Source organism: Sceloporus undulatus, unplaced genomic scaffold (assembly GCF_019175285.1).
Source record: "Sceloporus undulatus isolate JIND9_A2432 ecotype Alabama unplaced genomic scaffold, SceUnd_v1.1 scaffold_68, whole genome shotgun sequence".
In the NCBI taxonomy this organism is placed as follows: Eukaryota; Metazoa; Chordata; class Lepidosauria; order Squamata; family Phrynosomatidae; genus Sceloporus; species Sceloporus undulatus.
Window position 1 is genome coordinate 1918 of NW_024802989.1, and position 14670 is coordinate 16587.

The 14670-nt window shown below is 50.3% G+C and overlaps 1 pseudogene; it reads right to left on the reverse strand.

Annotated features, from left to right (window-relative positions):
- Positions 1–4535: 4535 nt before the first annotated feature.
- LOC121917670 lies at positions 4536–14436 on the reverse strand (annotated as a pseudogene).
- Between the last annotated feature and the right edge of the window lie 234 nt (positions 14437–14670).

Consider the following 14670-nt stretch of genomic DNA (forward strand, 5'->3'; position numbering starts at 1 on the left):
GTGTTTGTTTATATTTTATTTGGTAAATCGAGGGAAGGCTTAATTGGGTCTACTAGGCCTCAACTGGTTGAGCAGGAAAAATAAACACCAACACCACCATTCCTCCGTCATATTTATACTACAGTACTTATAATATGAAATAATATAATATATGAAATGGTTCCCCATTCATATTTATATTTACTTATGTGTGTTTATTTATATTTCATTTGGTAAATCGAGGGCAGGCTTAAGGGGGGGTCTCCTAGGCCTCGACTGCGCCTCAGCGCCTCAGTAGGAAAACAAGACAACATAAATAAATAAATAAATAAATAAGAGATGGGTCTTTAGCTCTTTTGGACTGTGTAGTGCCCATCATCCTAGCTTGGAGGGTGGAAACTAGGCTTTTGGGGACGGGCCTTTGGCTGTTTTGGACTGCAGCACACATTATCCGTGAATATGGAAAAAACACAAATAACAAAAAAAACACCATGTTTTTGACCTGAGAGGACACCTCTCTAGAAATCTCTAGGTCCTCCAGTGCAACTCTGTGGTCAACATCTGCCACACATTGACCATAGAGTTGTGCTGGAGGAGCTACAAAGGCCTAGTAGTGTCTTCTCTAGGAATCTCTAGGCCTTTCAGTGTCATTTTTACTTAAGATTGACCATAGAGTTGCACTGGAGGAGCTACAAAAGCCTAGTAGAGTGTCCTCTCTAGGAATCTCTAGGCCTTTCAGTGCGACTTTTAGTTAAAAGTTGACCGCACAATACACAGTCACAAAGAGGTGAAGTTATTGCGGGAGTCCTTTCGGACCACCATTTCGGATTCTCCATCCAATGAGTTATGATCTGAGTTAACTGCAGCAAGCCATGAATTACGGCCTCTGACAGCTTTATATATATTTTTACAGACAGTAATGGCACAATACATCATCGACGTGGCAGCCGTTACGGGAAAACTTGTTAAAAAGCTCAGCTGGCGGATCAGCTGGAGGTCGGCGCGGATGGCGGAGGCCCAGACAAGATTAATGTGCCTCACAAGGTAGTGGAGTCTCCTTTTATTTTATTTAAACAGGTTGGATGGTTTTGATTGTATATTCATATATGGAATATTACTATATGGCCCTTAGTAGCCGCTTCCGACTCTAGGGTCCTATGTATTCCTGCATGGCAGAAGGAGAATTGGACTATATGGCCCTTAGCAGTCCCTTCCGACTCTGGGATCCTATGTATTCCTACATGGCAGAAGGAGGGTTGGACTATATGGCCCTTAGTAGTCCCTTCTGACTCTAGGGTCCTATGTATTCCTGCATGGCAGAAGGAGGGTTGGACTATTGGTGCCCTTAGTAGTCCCTCCACTCTGAGGTCCTATTGTTTCCTGCATTGGCAGAAGGAGGGTTGGACTTATGGCTTCTTAGTGAGTTGCTCTATGCATGCCTATGTATTCCTGCTGGGGCAGAGGAGGGTTTGGACTCTATGGGCCCTTAGTAGTCCCTTCCGACTTAGGGTCTTTTTGTTCCTGATGGCAGAAGGAGAGTTGGGATATATGGCTTTAATAGTCCCTTCTGGCTCTAGGGTGTTATGTATTTGTCCTGCATGGCAGAGGAGGGTTGGACTATTGGCCCTTAATATGTCCTTTCTGCTCTAGGGTCTTGTTGTATTCCGTGCATGGCAGGAGGGTTTGGACTATATGGCCCTTAGTAGTCCCTCCGTACTCTATGGTCTCTATGTATTTCTGCTGGCGAAGGAGGGTTGGACTATTGGCCCGTCAGTAGTGTTGGTCCGGACTTGTAGGATCCTGATGTATTATCTCCTATTATTCTGCTTTGAACAAACCTTGACTGGAATATAGGTTGGTCTCTAATGAAAGCAGCCAGGAGTGTGATGCTGGCAGGCAAAGGGCAATGCGATCCAGGCTGCATCCATGGTTTTTTTTTTAATTTTAACTTAATAACGTCTGTTATTTTACCAACCAGGAATATAACAGAAGAGCCAACCAGAGGAGCTGTTGTTTATTAGAACAAGCAGAGTAGTAGTTTTATTTTTTTTTTATTAGAAATGGGGCCACAAAAAGTTCCTCTCAATAACAACGAAACGCGTATTTGTTGTTTTTCGGGAAAGTGGTTTTGTTTTTTTGGGGGGGACGCAGGCCAAGGTGGGCAAAGGGAAGCCTTTGGGAAGGAATGGGAGTGGCTTGGATGGGCGTTTAGAGTGACCCTTCCTTCCTTCCTTCCTTCGTTGCTGTCCTGTCCTTCTCTTCCCGTCTCTCCCTACCTTTATGGTTTTTCTCCGGTTCCCTCTTTCCTTTTCTCTTTTCCCTGCACTCTTTCTTCCCTCTTCGCGTTATTCTTCCTTTCCCCTTTTGTCCTTGTTCTTTCTCTTCTTCTGTTTCCTCTTTGCTGTCTTTTCCTATCTCCCTGTTCGTTGTGTCTTCCTTTCGTCCTTTCTTCCTTTTCTTGTTCCGTGTTGTTTCCTTGCTCTTTCTGTCTTTGTCCTGGGTGTATTCGTATTCCTTTGTACGGGCGTTCTTTGTCGGGGTTTTTGATGTCGTACTCTTCCGTTCTCTTCTCCCTTTCCTTATCTCCTTCCTTTTTCTTTTCTTCCTTTCTCCTTCCCTTCTTCCTTTCTTATCTGTCCTTTTTTCTTCCTTCTGTTTTCTCTCTTTTGTCCTTCTTTTCCTTTATCCTTCCTTCTTCTCTTTCCCTGGTTTTCTTCCTTCTCTTTCCTTCTGTTCCTCACGTCTCTTCTTTGTTCTCCCTCTCTCTTCCTTCTTTTTCTTCCTTTCCTTCCCTTTTTTGTTTGCCTCACTGTTCCGCCTGTCCTGTATCCGTTCCGTCCTTCTGGTTTTCCGTCACTGCTCTTCGTGTTCCTCCGTCGTCTCTATTCTCTTCCTTTCGGCGGTTCTTCTCGGTCCTCCCTGTCTTGCTGTTCCTCCCCCTTTTTTTTTTTTTTTTTTTTTGTTTCTTTCTTTCTTTCCTTTCTCTTCCTTTTTTTTTGTTTTTAGTTCCGTTTTTTTTTTTTTTTGGTTTTTGTGGATCCTTCGTTTTCTTCCGTCGTCTTTCTTTCCTTTCGCTTCCTTCCTTCCTTTGTTCTCTGCCTCTCTTCTTTCCCCTTTCTCTTCGTTTGTCTTCGCTCTTGTCCTGGTTTCCGGTTCTTTTGCCGGGGTGGGGGGGTGCGGTGGGTGCGCGGGTGTGGGGCGGTTGGCCGGGGGTGGTGGTTCCTTGCTTCTGTTGCGGTGGGTTTTCTCATCGTCTTTGCGGTTTCCCGTCACGTCGCTCCCGCGCGGTCGGGTCTCTCTCTCCTCCTTCATTCCGTTCCTTCCTGTTCCTTCCTCTCGTCTCTCACTTGTGCTTTCCCTCCTGGTCCCTCTCTCGCTCATCCTCCTTCCTGTCTCTTCCCGCCGTCCCTTCCTTCACTTCCTTTCTGCCCCTCTCTTTCTTCTTTCTTCGTTCTCCTTTATTCCTTCATTTTTCCTTCCTTCTTCCTCCCCTCTCTCCCTCCTTCCTCCTTTTCTTCTCCCTCCTTCCTTTCTTTTCCCATACGACAATCTTCTTCCAAAATGGGCGAAACCAAGGAACGCGGTCCATGCACGTTTTCTCTCTCTCTCTCTCCGTAAAAAAACCTATTAACATATATTATTATTGCGTCACATATACACAAAAATAAAATAATCAATAATCAATACATTCACGGAAAAGAAGGCGGAGGCTCAGCCACAAAGAGGACCGACGACAAATTTTTTGCGCATGAAACGGAAATAAGGCACAATCTGATTCGTTTTTTCATATGGGGGTAGGCGCAATGGCACAATCGGGGGGGATATGGCCCGCCATATTGGGACACGGACAGCGCCGGACCCGCGTCGAAGGGCGGTTCAAGATGGTGTCTCCGTGGGCATGCGTTATGTACACATGCATGGCGCATCTAGAAGATGGCATCATCTCTCGCGTCTCCCAGGGACAGCGGCGCAAGCGGTGTGTGGCGCATGGCCATTTGCCGCCTCGTTTGTGTGTCCGAACGAGAACGCCAATGGGACAAAGGGGACATTATGGGGGGGAAGTGCATAGATCGGACAGCGAAGTGACCGGTGTCCAGCCCTTTCGTTTACGTGTTTCGATGTCCAAGCAATGCCTTCGGATACAAAAACTGCGACGCGCGTGCGCGTGTATTGCTTACGGTTATTCGTAAATATTAAATTTATATATCTATATATATTAATACTGCCTTATATACTCTATAGGATCCTAATATTTCGATATAAAAGCACACAGTATGCATCACTCAGGATAAGGAGAAAAACGCAGCATCTTCGTCATGCGCGCTTTTGCATGCTTAAAAATTGAGTGCGCAAAAAATTCCCGCCATGCAGGGACCCCCCCCGGCGCGAATCCGGGACGAAACCGTGCAGACAAGATGGACGCGTCGCGAAGAGGACCCCTCCAAAGAAAATGGTGCCGCCGCTCCGGTATCCGTAAACGGTATAGTTTGCGGATTTCCTTTTTGTCCCGCTCGGGGGACCGCGCGTCTGTTTCTCCGTCCGCCATCCCGGCGCAGCTATTTCATCCCACTGCGCAGCACCTGGGTTTGCGGCGATGAGCATGACGCTGATGATGAACGCGATGGGAAGGCGCAGATGAGGCTTTTCCGGACGCACGTCTGTCGGATCTGTTGTTCGAACACGCTCGGGTTGAGAAGAAGCGAGACACGGAATTAATTTTGTTGCTATAAAAGGCATATGAAGGGATGCGATTCGTTAAAAAAAGAGCCAGGTTCGCGAAATCGTGTCATGAACGCTTTTCATGTCCTATTTGCGTACACAGTTGCACGTCGCACATTGTATTTGGCGTGGTTTTGCATACTTATTTGTGCATGGGTCACTCTGACCCGGTGCCGCACGGCATCCCGCATCTCGGCTTCGTTCGACATCGACGGCGCACTCCTCGGCGTTCCCCATGTGGCTTCTCCTCCTCAGTCCATGAGATGTTCTCGATGTCTTTTCAGGGAGAGATGTTCGCAGAAAGTGTCATAGAGAAGGCGCTTCAGTTCGTCCACCCGTCAGCTTCTGCATGTCGCACTGCGCAGGAAAGATGGCGGACAAAGAGGTGGAGGGCGGCAGGTTAGTCTACGGCTCTCAATTGCCCCTTCTCACTCTAGGGTCCTATGTATTCCTGCATGGCAGAAGTTGAGTTGGACTATATGGCCTTATAGCCCTTCTGGACTCTGGGATCCTATGTATTCCGCATGGCAGAAGGAGGATTGGACTAATGGCCCTTAGCAGTCCCTTCCGACTCTGGGATCTATGTATTCCTGCATGGCAGAAGGAGGAATTGGACGAATGATATGGCCCTTAGCAGTCCCTTCCGACTCTGGGATCCTATGTATTCCTGCATGTCCAGAAGGGAGTTGGACTATATGGCCCTCGTAGTCCCTTTTGACTCTAGGATCCTCTGTATTCCTGCATGGCAGAAGGAGGGTTGGACTATATGTTCTTTAGTAGTCCTTCCTGACTCTAGGATTCTATGTATCCTGCATGGCAGAAGGAGGGTGAACTATATGGCCCTTAGTAATCCCCTCGACTCTGGGATCCTATGTATCCTGCATGGTAGAAGGAGGATTGGACTATATGGCCCTTAGCAGTCCCTTCTGACTCTAGGATCCTATGTATTCCTGCATGGCAGAAGAATCCTAGTATTCCTGCATGGCGTAGGATCTTATGTATTCCCGCATAGCAGAAGGATCCTATCTATTCCTGCATGGCAGAAGAGGGAGTATTACCTTCCAGAAGACGGTGTCGAAGTCGGTCCCGTGGAACTTCTCTGGGATCCCGGACAGTGGAAGCTGGGTCCGAGTAATGTCACGAACTCCTCGAAGTTCCACTTGTCATCCCCTGGAACGGAAAGACAAAATGGCGGAAAGGAGATGGCGTTTAACGGAAAGGCGTTAAAAAGGCGTTATTTTTTTTCGTGGGTGAGAAAGAGTTGCAAAATACGTAAAATGGAATATTCCCATTTTGTGTCAACCGGATTCAAGAAGCGGTGGGCTCCGTAAAGCGGCGCGTCCGAAGACGGCATTCCAAGATGGCATTCCACGATGGTGGTGCCCGTCTTACCATCCATGTCCAGGCGCTGTATGATGCCCTCCAGCTCGACCTCGTGGGCATGTACCCCAAGGAGCGCATGGCGGTGCCCGCTCCTGCTTCGAAATGAAGCGTTTCCGTCGCTGGTCGAAGACCTTGAACGCCTCACAGGTCTCTGTGCGGAAAAGGGAGACCGTTGCGTCATGCGCCACCATGTGACGCAGGGCCACAAAACTACCTTTCGCTCCATCTCCGACCACGAACTGGCCCTCTCTTATCCATCCATAACCCTGAATCGACCTTTCTTAGACCAACCTTGAATCTACGCCTTTTACTCCATTCCTAAACTGAATCGCTCTTCTTACGCCAACCTATACTCCTTTCTTACTCGTCCCATCCATGAATCCTACTCCTTGCTTACTCCATCTCTAACCCGAATCTACTCCTTTCTTACTCAGTCTCCATTCCTGGAATCTACTCCTTCTGTACTCCATCTCCAACCCGACTACTCTTTCACTACATCGCTACACCCTGAATCTACTCACTTTCTTACTCACTATCGCTAACCCTGAATCTACTCCTTTCTTACTCTGTCTCATACCTGAATCTACTCCTTTCTACTCGGTTTCCATCCCTGAATGTACTCCTTTCTTACTCCATCTCTACCTGAATCTAACCCTTTGTACTCCAACACTGAAATCTCCTTCTTACTCCATCTCCAACCCTGAACTACTCTTTCTTACTCTTCACTCCGTCTCCATCCCTGAATCTACTCATTTCTTTCTCCGTCCTAAACCTGAAGCTACTCCTTTCTTACTACCGTCTCCAACCTGAATTACTCATTTCTTACTCCAGTCTCCATCCTGAATCTACTCCTTCTCTTTTACTGAGTACTTTCTTACTCCGTCTCCAACCCTGAATCGACTACTCTTTCTTACTCCATCTCTAACCCTGAATCTACTGCTTTCTTACTCCATCTCCAACCTGGAATCTACTCTCTTTCTTACTCTGTCTCCAACCCTGAATCTACTCCTTTCTTTCTTCATCTCCATACCTGAATCTACTCCTTCCTACTCCATCTCCAACCCTGAATCTACTCCTTTCTTACTCCATCTCCATCCCTGAATCTACTTCCTTTCTTGACTCCAACTCCAACCTGAATCTACTCCTTTCTCATTCCATATCCAACACTAAACTACCCTTCCTTACTCCATCTTCAACCCCAAATCTATACCCTTTCCGTCACACCTTGGGCACATCATGAGAATGCATTAAATAGTGGGACAACTAATAAGGTAGTAAACGTGGAGTAAGGAAGCCCACGGATACGAATTTACAAAGTCAAGGAGGCCACGGATACAAACTTCCATGCGCATCTGAGCAATATGTGTATCATTGACATCTGAGACGTGAGAAACCAAAGGGCGGGTTCGGGAAACCAACCACCATGCCACCACGCCACCATGCGACGCGGAAGCTGAGCAATTAAGCTCCTGGTCACTTAGAGTGTGAATACAGGTGCACATTAGGGTCTCCGTTGATTGCGGATGCTCCAGCGCAACCGCAAAAGCGCGCATGCATGTCATTTACACGACACACACGATGTGGCGCCGATACCCAAGAACCCCACTATGTGCATCTTTAGCGCTTGGGGTTTGCAACACTTGGACGTCGACGTCTGCAGACGCTTCTTCACCGCATTGTTTGCGCGGGTTTTCCCCGGCGCCTAGCAAAACGACGATGACAACAACAACTTAAACAAGTGGATGGATAAATAGAGGAACAGATGATAGATGGTGGATAGATATGGCAGTAAGACAGACAAATAGATGCTGGAGTGGTAGATAGATAGTGAGATGGATGGGTGGGCTGGATGGATGGATGGCTGGCTGATGCAGTGACAGACAGCCAGCGACCACGCGCGGATTTGGTAGATAGATAGAGATGGGTGGGTGGTGGATGGATGGATGGACAGATAGAGACAGACAGACAGACAGGACAGCAGATAAAGATGGATGGGTGGGATGAGATGGACGATAGAGAGAGAGAGAGAGAGAATAGGTATAATAGATTGATAAGACAGATAAATGGATGGATGGATAGAAGGTAGAGATGGATGGGTGGATGGATGGTGGACAGATAAAGACAGAAGATAGATATAGATAGTGACAGATAAATGGATGGATGGATATATAGAGAGAGATGGATGGATGGATGGATGGATGGATGATGGATAGAAAGAGAGACAGACGACGACAGGACAGATATGTGACAGATAAATGGATGGATGGATAGATAGATAGATAGAAATGGATGGATGGGTGGATGGACGGATGGACGGATAGAGAGAAACAGACAGACAGATAGATGACAGTAGACAGACAGTGGGTGGATGGATAGAGAAAACAAAAGATAGATGACAGTAAGAGAGAGATGGATGGATAGATTCGAGCTGGATGGATGGATGGTGGAGGGAGAGCAGCTATAGATGACAGACGCGACAATGGCTGGATGGCTGGACTGGATGAGAGACGTAGATAGACTAGGTAGATAGATGACAGTGAGCATGCAAATATGATGGTATGGATATGTTTTTGTTCTTCAGCTTGGAGCCCATTTTCTTTTCCCCCAAATTAACCTTTGACCGCTTTCCCCAGATGTCTCCGGACGCAAAACGCCGGAGAGTCTGTCCTTTGCCGGGTTTTCATAAACTGGCAAGAGGAGAACCGCCCGCGGATGGACACGTCGCGACGCCACGTTCCGAAAGGGGAAAGCCCCACATCACATTTGCTCAAAGTAAGCAATTCCCCGCGCGCTTGTGTTTTTTCTGCCACTGTGAACCACCGCTGCGTTTCACGGTTATCGTCCGGAGGCCACCGCAATCGAAGCTTCCGGATGCAAGACCATCATTACGTTAACCCAATATATAATAATACATGCCATAACTAATGGAAACTGTGTTACAAACATGAGGGTAGTGGAGGAGAGCGGCATATTACTGGCTCCTGTTTCTTGCGCGCATTGCCCTCATTTAAAAGGGAGGGTGCTTTGATAACTTTGTCTCTGGCGATGAAGCGGCCCTCGGGCCGTCGTATGCTGTCCAGATTTATGTGGACAAGGGGCTCGCAGGTTCTTATGTTGGCGATTTTTCTCCTCCATGTGTGGTCGCTGCAGCGCAGTTGCTTGTGGATTGCCCCCCCTTTGAGCGTCGCAAAGCGACCCTGTGAGGTTAAGATGTTTGGCCGGTTTTCAGAGGGCACCATGGAGAGAGAGGGGAGTGTGCATTGCAGGGAGGATCCTGCGCTAGTGCAGAGGACCACATCATGCGCCCTTCCCACCTTTCGCGGAACAGGGGTTTGGGCCTGCGCGGTCGTGCCGGACGGCTTTCTTTTGCAGTGCGTGATGGTAAATGCAGAGTTTGGGCACCGTTTGCAACCGATTCTCACGCATAATACAGTGTGCGGTCGCGGGTTCAGTCGATGCCATGTGGCATCGATGCGCCGGTCCCACAGTCCAGTGCAGGTCCTTGACCCGTGCACATCAGTGGCATCAGTACCATTGCACAGGGTGTGCAGTCTAGTGCACCATGGGGCAGCCATGCCTTGTCCTCTGGCTTATCCACACACAACATGGCAATTGTGGTGTCCGTGCACCAGTGCACTAGTCACGTCACAGATGCAGTCACTGGTGCCGTGCATGTGCCCTTGGCCATTGAGTATATCGCGGTGGCACTATGTGCTTTCCAGTGGAGCACTAGTGCAGTCTGGTGCGGGTCTGGACGCCAGAATTGTCCTATGCACATCCAGTTAGCCTGGGCATCCAGTGCACAGTCGAGGTTGTCGGGCATGGACCGTGGTGCTCGATGGGCCCAGTGCAGAACCAGTGTATGCTATGCACACATGCATCTATACAACCATGCACATCCACACACATCATGCAGCTTCGGCATTTCATACACACCCTGTATCCATGCACTTGGGCAACTTCATTTGCCGCCATGCGGACCCATCACTGGATTGCACACCCCATACATCTATACGCCCATGCAATATCCATAGACCAATCCACGCAGCTTGTGGCAGCCATGCAAACCCATATATCCATGCGGACCACGAGCATCATCCCATGCACATCCATAAAGCTATGCACCATGCACATCCTCCATCCAGCCATGCATATCCCAACGCAAACGTGAGCTGGGACAGCCATGCCACATGCACATCCATATATAGAGGTATGTGTGTGTATATATATATATATACACACACCTACACACACATGTAATACTGTAAATGTGTGTTTGTGTGTGGGGTGTGTGTGTGTATATATATATACATGCACCATAACATCAATGCACCAGCACATCCATGGGGTCTATGTGCATACCATGACAGCTTCTGCGCCATACAACCACACATTCCATGCACCAGGCACTTCATGCATCCATGCACCACCGAGCACCAATGCACTGCCACAACATCCATACAGCCAATGTGCCATGCATTGATGTGCGCCATGCACCCATGCGCTCCCATATATCCATGTAGTATGTGCTTCCACGCACAATCACACCGGTACGCCCAAACAGAGTGGCAACCATGGCGCCATGAAAACCCTGGCGCAATGAGACTTTGAACGGCGAACTTTGCCGCACAGAACCGAAACAACAACAACAACACAATGCCTAGAATCTGAAACGGGGGCTGCAACGCACCGATAAAACGACGAGTTGCGCATTAATTGTCAACGAAAAGCAAAGATAAATTCCCCATTTAGACTTTTTAAATGAGCAATTATATTCAATTATAATAGATGAGTATTATTTTATTAATTATTATTATTAGACAATATAATTCCCCTTTATCCTTAAATGGCCAATTAATGAAATTATAATATAATATAAGATAAGATAATAAAATAATATTTTATAATACAATATAATAGAATATACAATATAATTTCCATTTATCTTATATGGCCATTATAATTAATGATATTGATATTATATTATATATATTAGATTATATTATTATTTTTAACATTTCTATTATATTATAATATAATGTAATATATTAAATTACCTGACCGCATTTATCCTTAAATGGGGAATTATATTATATTATATGATAGGATATATTATAACATAATGTAACATATAATTATGTGGTGCCTCCAATAGCTGTCGAATAATACAAATGTTAATAGGTTTTTTTTGGTCTCCCCTACAAGGCTGGTCCGGGGCTGACCCTGCTTAAGATTCCAAGTTGAGAATGGGGAATTGTGGCGCCTGTATATAGGCGTCTTGTGTGTCGATATGTCTTAGTAGCTTCCAAAAGTGGCTTTTGCCAGTTTCATCTCCTCTGCGATAGAGCTAACGCTACTCCCATCCAAGACTGTCCAGGGCTGATCCTGCTTAAGCTTCAAGATAAGGGGGGATTAGGTTTCAGCACTCGAACCCAGAGCAGATCCATCTGCTCCAACATCATTGGTCCAAATCATTTGGGCAGTGGTCCTTTGGGGCGTCAATCAAACGCTTTGACACCTGACCGTCTGTTATCCAGACCATTGGTGGCCATTGATGTCCAAAAACAATGGGGGCCCACACGACTCCAATGGACAACGCTGAAAGTGACCATCGGGTGTCCAGTGATGTCCCAACCAGTAGTGCCAATGGCGCCCAGACCAAGTGGTGGCCATCAACCGACTCAACATGGACACCTGAAGTGACCATCTGAAGAAGGATGGAGGGTGAGAAGGAAGGAGGGAAGGAAGGAAGGAATGAAGATGAGGGGAAGGATGATGGATGGATGGATGGATGGATGGACAAGAAGGAATGATGGATATGAAAGAAACATTAGAGGACGACAGGACGGCGAGGGTGTTTCGGACGATCGAAATGGCAGGAAGAGCGCAAGAGGGGAAGGACAGGAGGTAGTCTAGAATCAGATAGTAGAGTAGATTAGATAGATCGCATAGACGATAGATAGCTAGAGCTGGAGAGAACAGCAGAAGGGATGAGGGACAGCAGTCTGACCAGCCGGCAGGCTAGTTAGGACGAGGGCGCGGGCAGGCCGGAAAACCACCGCCCGCAGAGGCGCGGCTGAACCGCTGACGGCTGGATTCGCCAGATGCGCCACGCCGCGCCGGATCGCGGGCGGCGGTCCGGCCGCGGAGCCGGGGCCTAGCCTGGCCGGCTGCTCGGCCGGCGGGATGGCGCGCCGGACCGCCGGCTAGGCTGGCTCGCTCATTGAGCGCCTGCCGGATGTCTCGGCCGCTGGCCGGCCGCAAGGGCGCGCGGGCGGGCCGGCCCGCCAGCCGACCGTACTCTGCGCTGGCTGCCCCGCCGGCCGGCTCGCTCTAGCCGCTGGGCCGCGCCGCAGCGACGGCTGGCCCGGCAGCGCGGAGCGGCGCCTTGGCCGGCGGCGGGCGGGAGCGCGGCTGGCTCGCTGCCTGGCGCGCCTGCCGGCTGGCTCGGCCAGCTTGCGCGCGACGCCGGGCCGCGGGCACGGCCGGCTGGTCGGCTGGTGCCGCTGGCTGGCTCTACAGCCCGGCCGGCGCCCGGCGCGCCCGCTGGGCGGCCGGCGGACTGGCCGGCGGCCGGCCCGAGCCGGCCGGCCGGCTGGCCCGCGGGCCTATCCTCGCCGCCAGAGACCGCCCGCCGGTTTGGGGGCGCAGGCTGGCGGGCCTGGCCAGCGCGGCAGGCCGCCGCGGCGGGGGCGGGCGCGCTGGCCGGCGCCGGGCGGGCCAGACGGCTACCGGCATTGTCTCTTCGTTCAGGGCCCACGCTCGGCATTTTCCATGGTCCACCGGCGCAGTGTGTGTCGCGCCGGCCGCTCGCCCCTTCCTCCTCCTTTTTTCGTTCCACCCTTCCCTCCATCGTCCTCCGCCCACCCACCGGCGCGTGGCTTTGTGGTTTTTTGTTTGTTGTTTTGTTTGTGTTTGCGCCCACAGGTTGTCTAGTTGGGAAGGAAAAGGGGGCTTTGCTTGGGGGTCTCCAACATTTTGCAAGGACGCCCCCCAAATACTAAGAAGAACATACTAATAATAACAAAACACCTCTCCCCAAAAAGGGGGTCCACCGGTGCCTTTGCTGCAGCCTTTGCAAAACAAGGAAAGGAAACGAATCTCTGCAAATTTTGGGGAGGGGGCTTCAAGGGGGGGACCCCCCAATATTAAATACTCCCCTTGTCCTTTCCTTTCATCCATCCTTCTTTCAGTCTTTCAGTGCCTTCCTTCTTTTCTTCCTTCCTTCTTTCGCCTCAAAGCAACTCTCTGCAGTTTCTGAACCCCGCCCGAATTCCCCCAGCCGTCCAGGTTAAGACCCCCACAAAAAACACCTCTTCAGCCCCCCAAAAAACAAGGGCCCCCCTGACAGCCGCCAATTTGGGACCCCAGAGACACCCCAATCTACCAAAGAACACCCCCCAAGCCTCTCCATTGACCCCCTTCAATCCGCAATCCACCTCCCCCCCATACTCCAGTTTTGGGGGGTCTCTCCTTACCTTGGTTTTTTGGGGGGTCGCTAAGAGAGGGTCACCCATGTCTCCCTGTCCTCCCCTTCCTCAGTTTTTTTTTAGGGGAGGCTTAAAGGGGGGTTCCCCCCAGTTCCTATTCCCTAACGTGGGGGGTCGCGAGGGGGGATTTCCCGATTTATCCCCCTTCCTGGTGTTGGGGGAGCCGTTGGGGGGTCCAAGGAGGGAGTCCTAATAAGGGGGCCCCCATAGATTTCCTGTTGGTTTTGGGAAGCCTTTGGTGTCTAAGGGGGGGTCGTAAAGGGGGTCCCCCAAAAATTCTCTCCCAGTTTGAGGGGTGGTTTTAAAGGGGGGGCCCCGCATCTCCTCCCCATTTTGGGGGGGTGGTCTTAAAAGGGGGTCCCCCATCACTACTCCCATTTTGGGAGTAAGTCTTAAAGGGGCGGCTCCCCATCTCTCCCTTTGTGGGGGGAGGGTCTTAAAGGGGGGCCCCCATCATCTCCATTTTGGGGGATGGTCGTAAAGGGGCTCCCAGCGCTCGCTCCCATTTTGGCGATGGTCTTAAAAGGGGGGTCCCCCAGCGCGCCCTTTTGGGGGGATGGTCCCTTAAAAGGGGGGTCCCCCATCTCTCTCAATTGGGAGGGTCTTAAGAGGGTGGTCCCCCATCCCTCCCATTTGGGGGGGTCTTAAAGTGGGAGGGTCCACCATCTCTCTCACCTCACTGGGGATCGTAGAGGGGTCCCCACTCTCCCATTTGGGGGGTCTAAAGAGGGGTCCCCCGCCTCTCCCTGTGTTTTGGGGTTCCCGGGTTCTGACCTTCGAGCTCGTCCTCGGGGATCTCGAGGGGTCCCTGGTGCTGCGGCTCGGCGGCCAAGATGTTGGGGAGCGTGTAAGAGGCCCCGGTACATCAGATCAGGGCCGCCTTCACCGGGTGGAAAGCATCCTGGCGGCGGAGGCAGGCAGAAAGGAGGCAGCCCTCGCCCCGCGCTCCTCACTCGCTTCCGGGCGCAAGAAAGGGCTACTCCACGGCGCGCCCACATCCCCCTCCCCCCCAAAGGAAAAGGGGCCAGGGGCCCTCCTCTCCCCGCCTCTTCCTCTTCCTCTGCTCTCTGGCCGCGCTCCCTCCTTCCGTCCTCGCCTC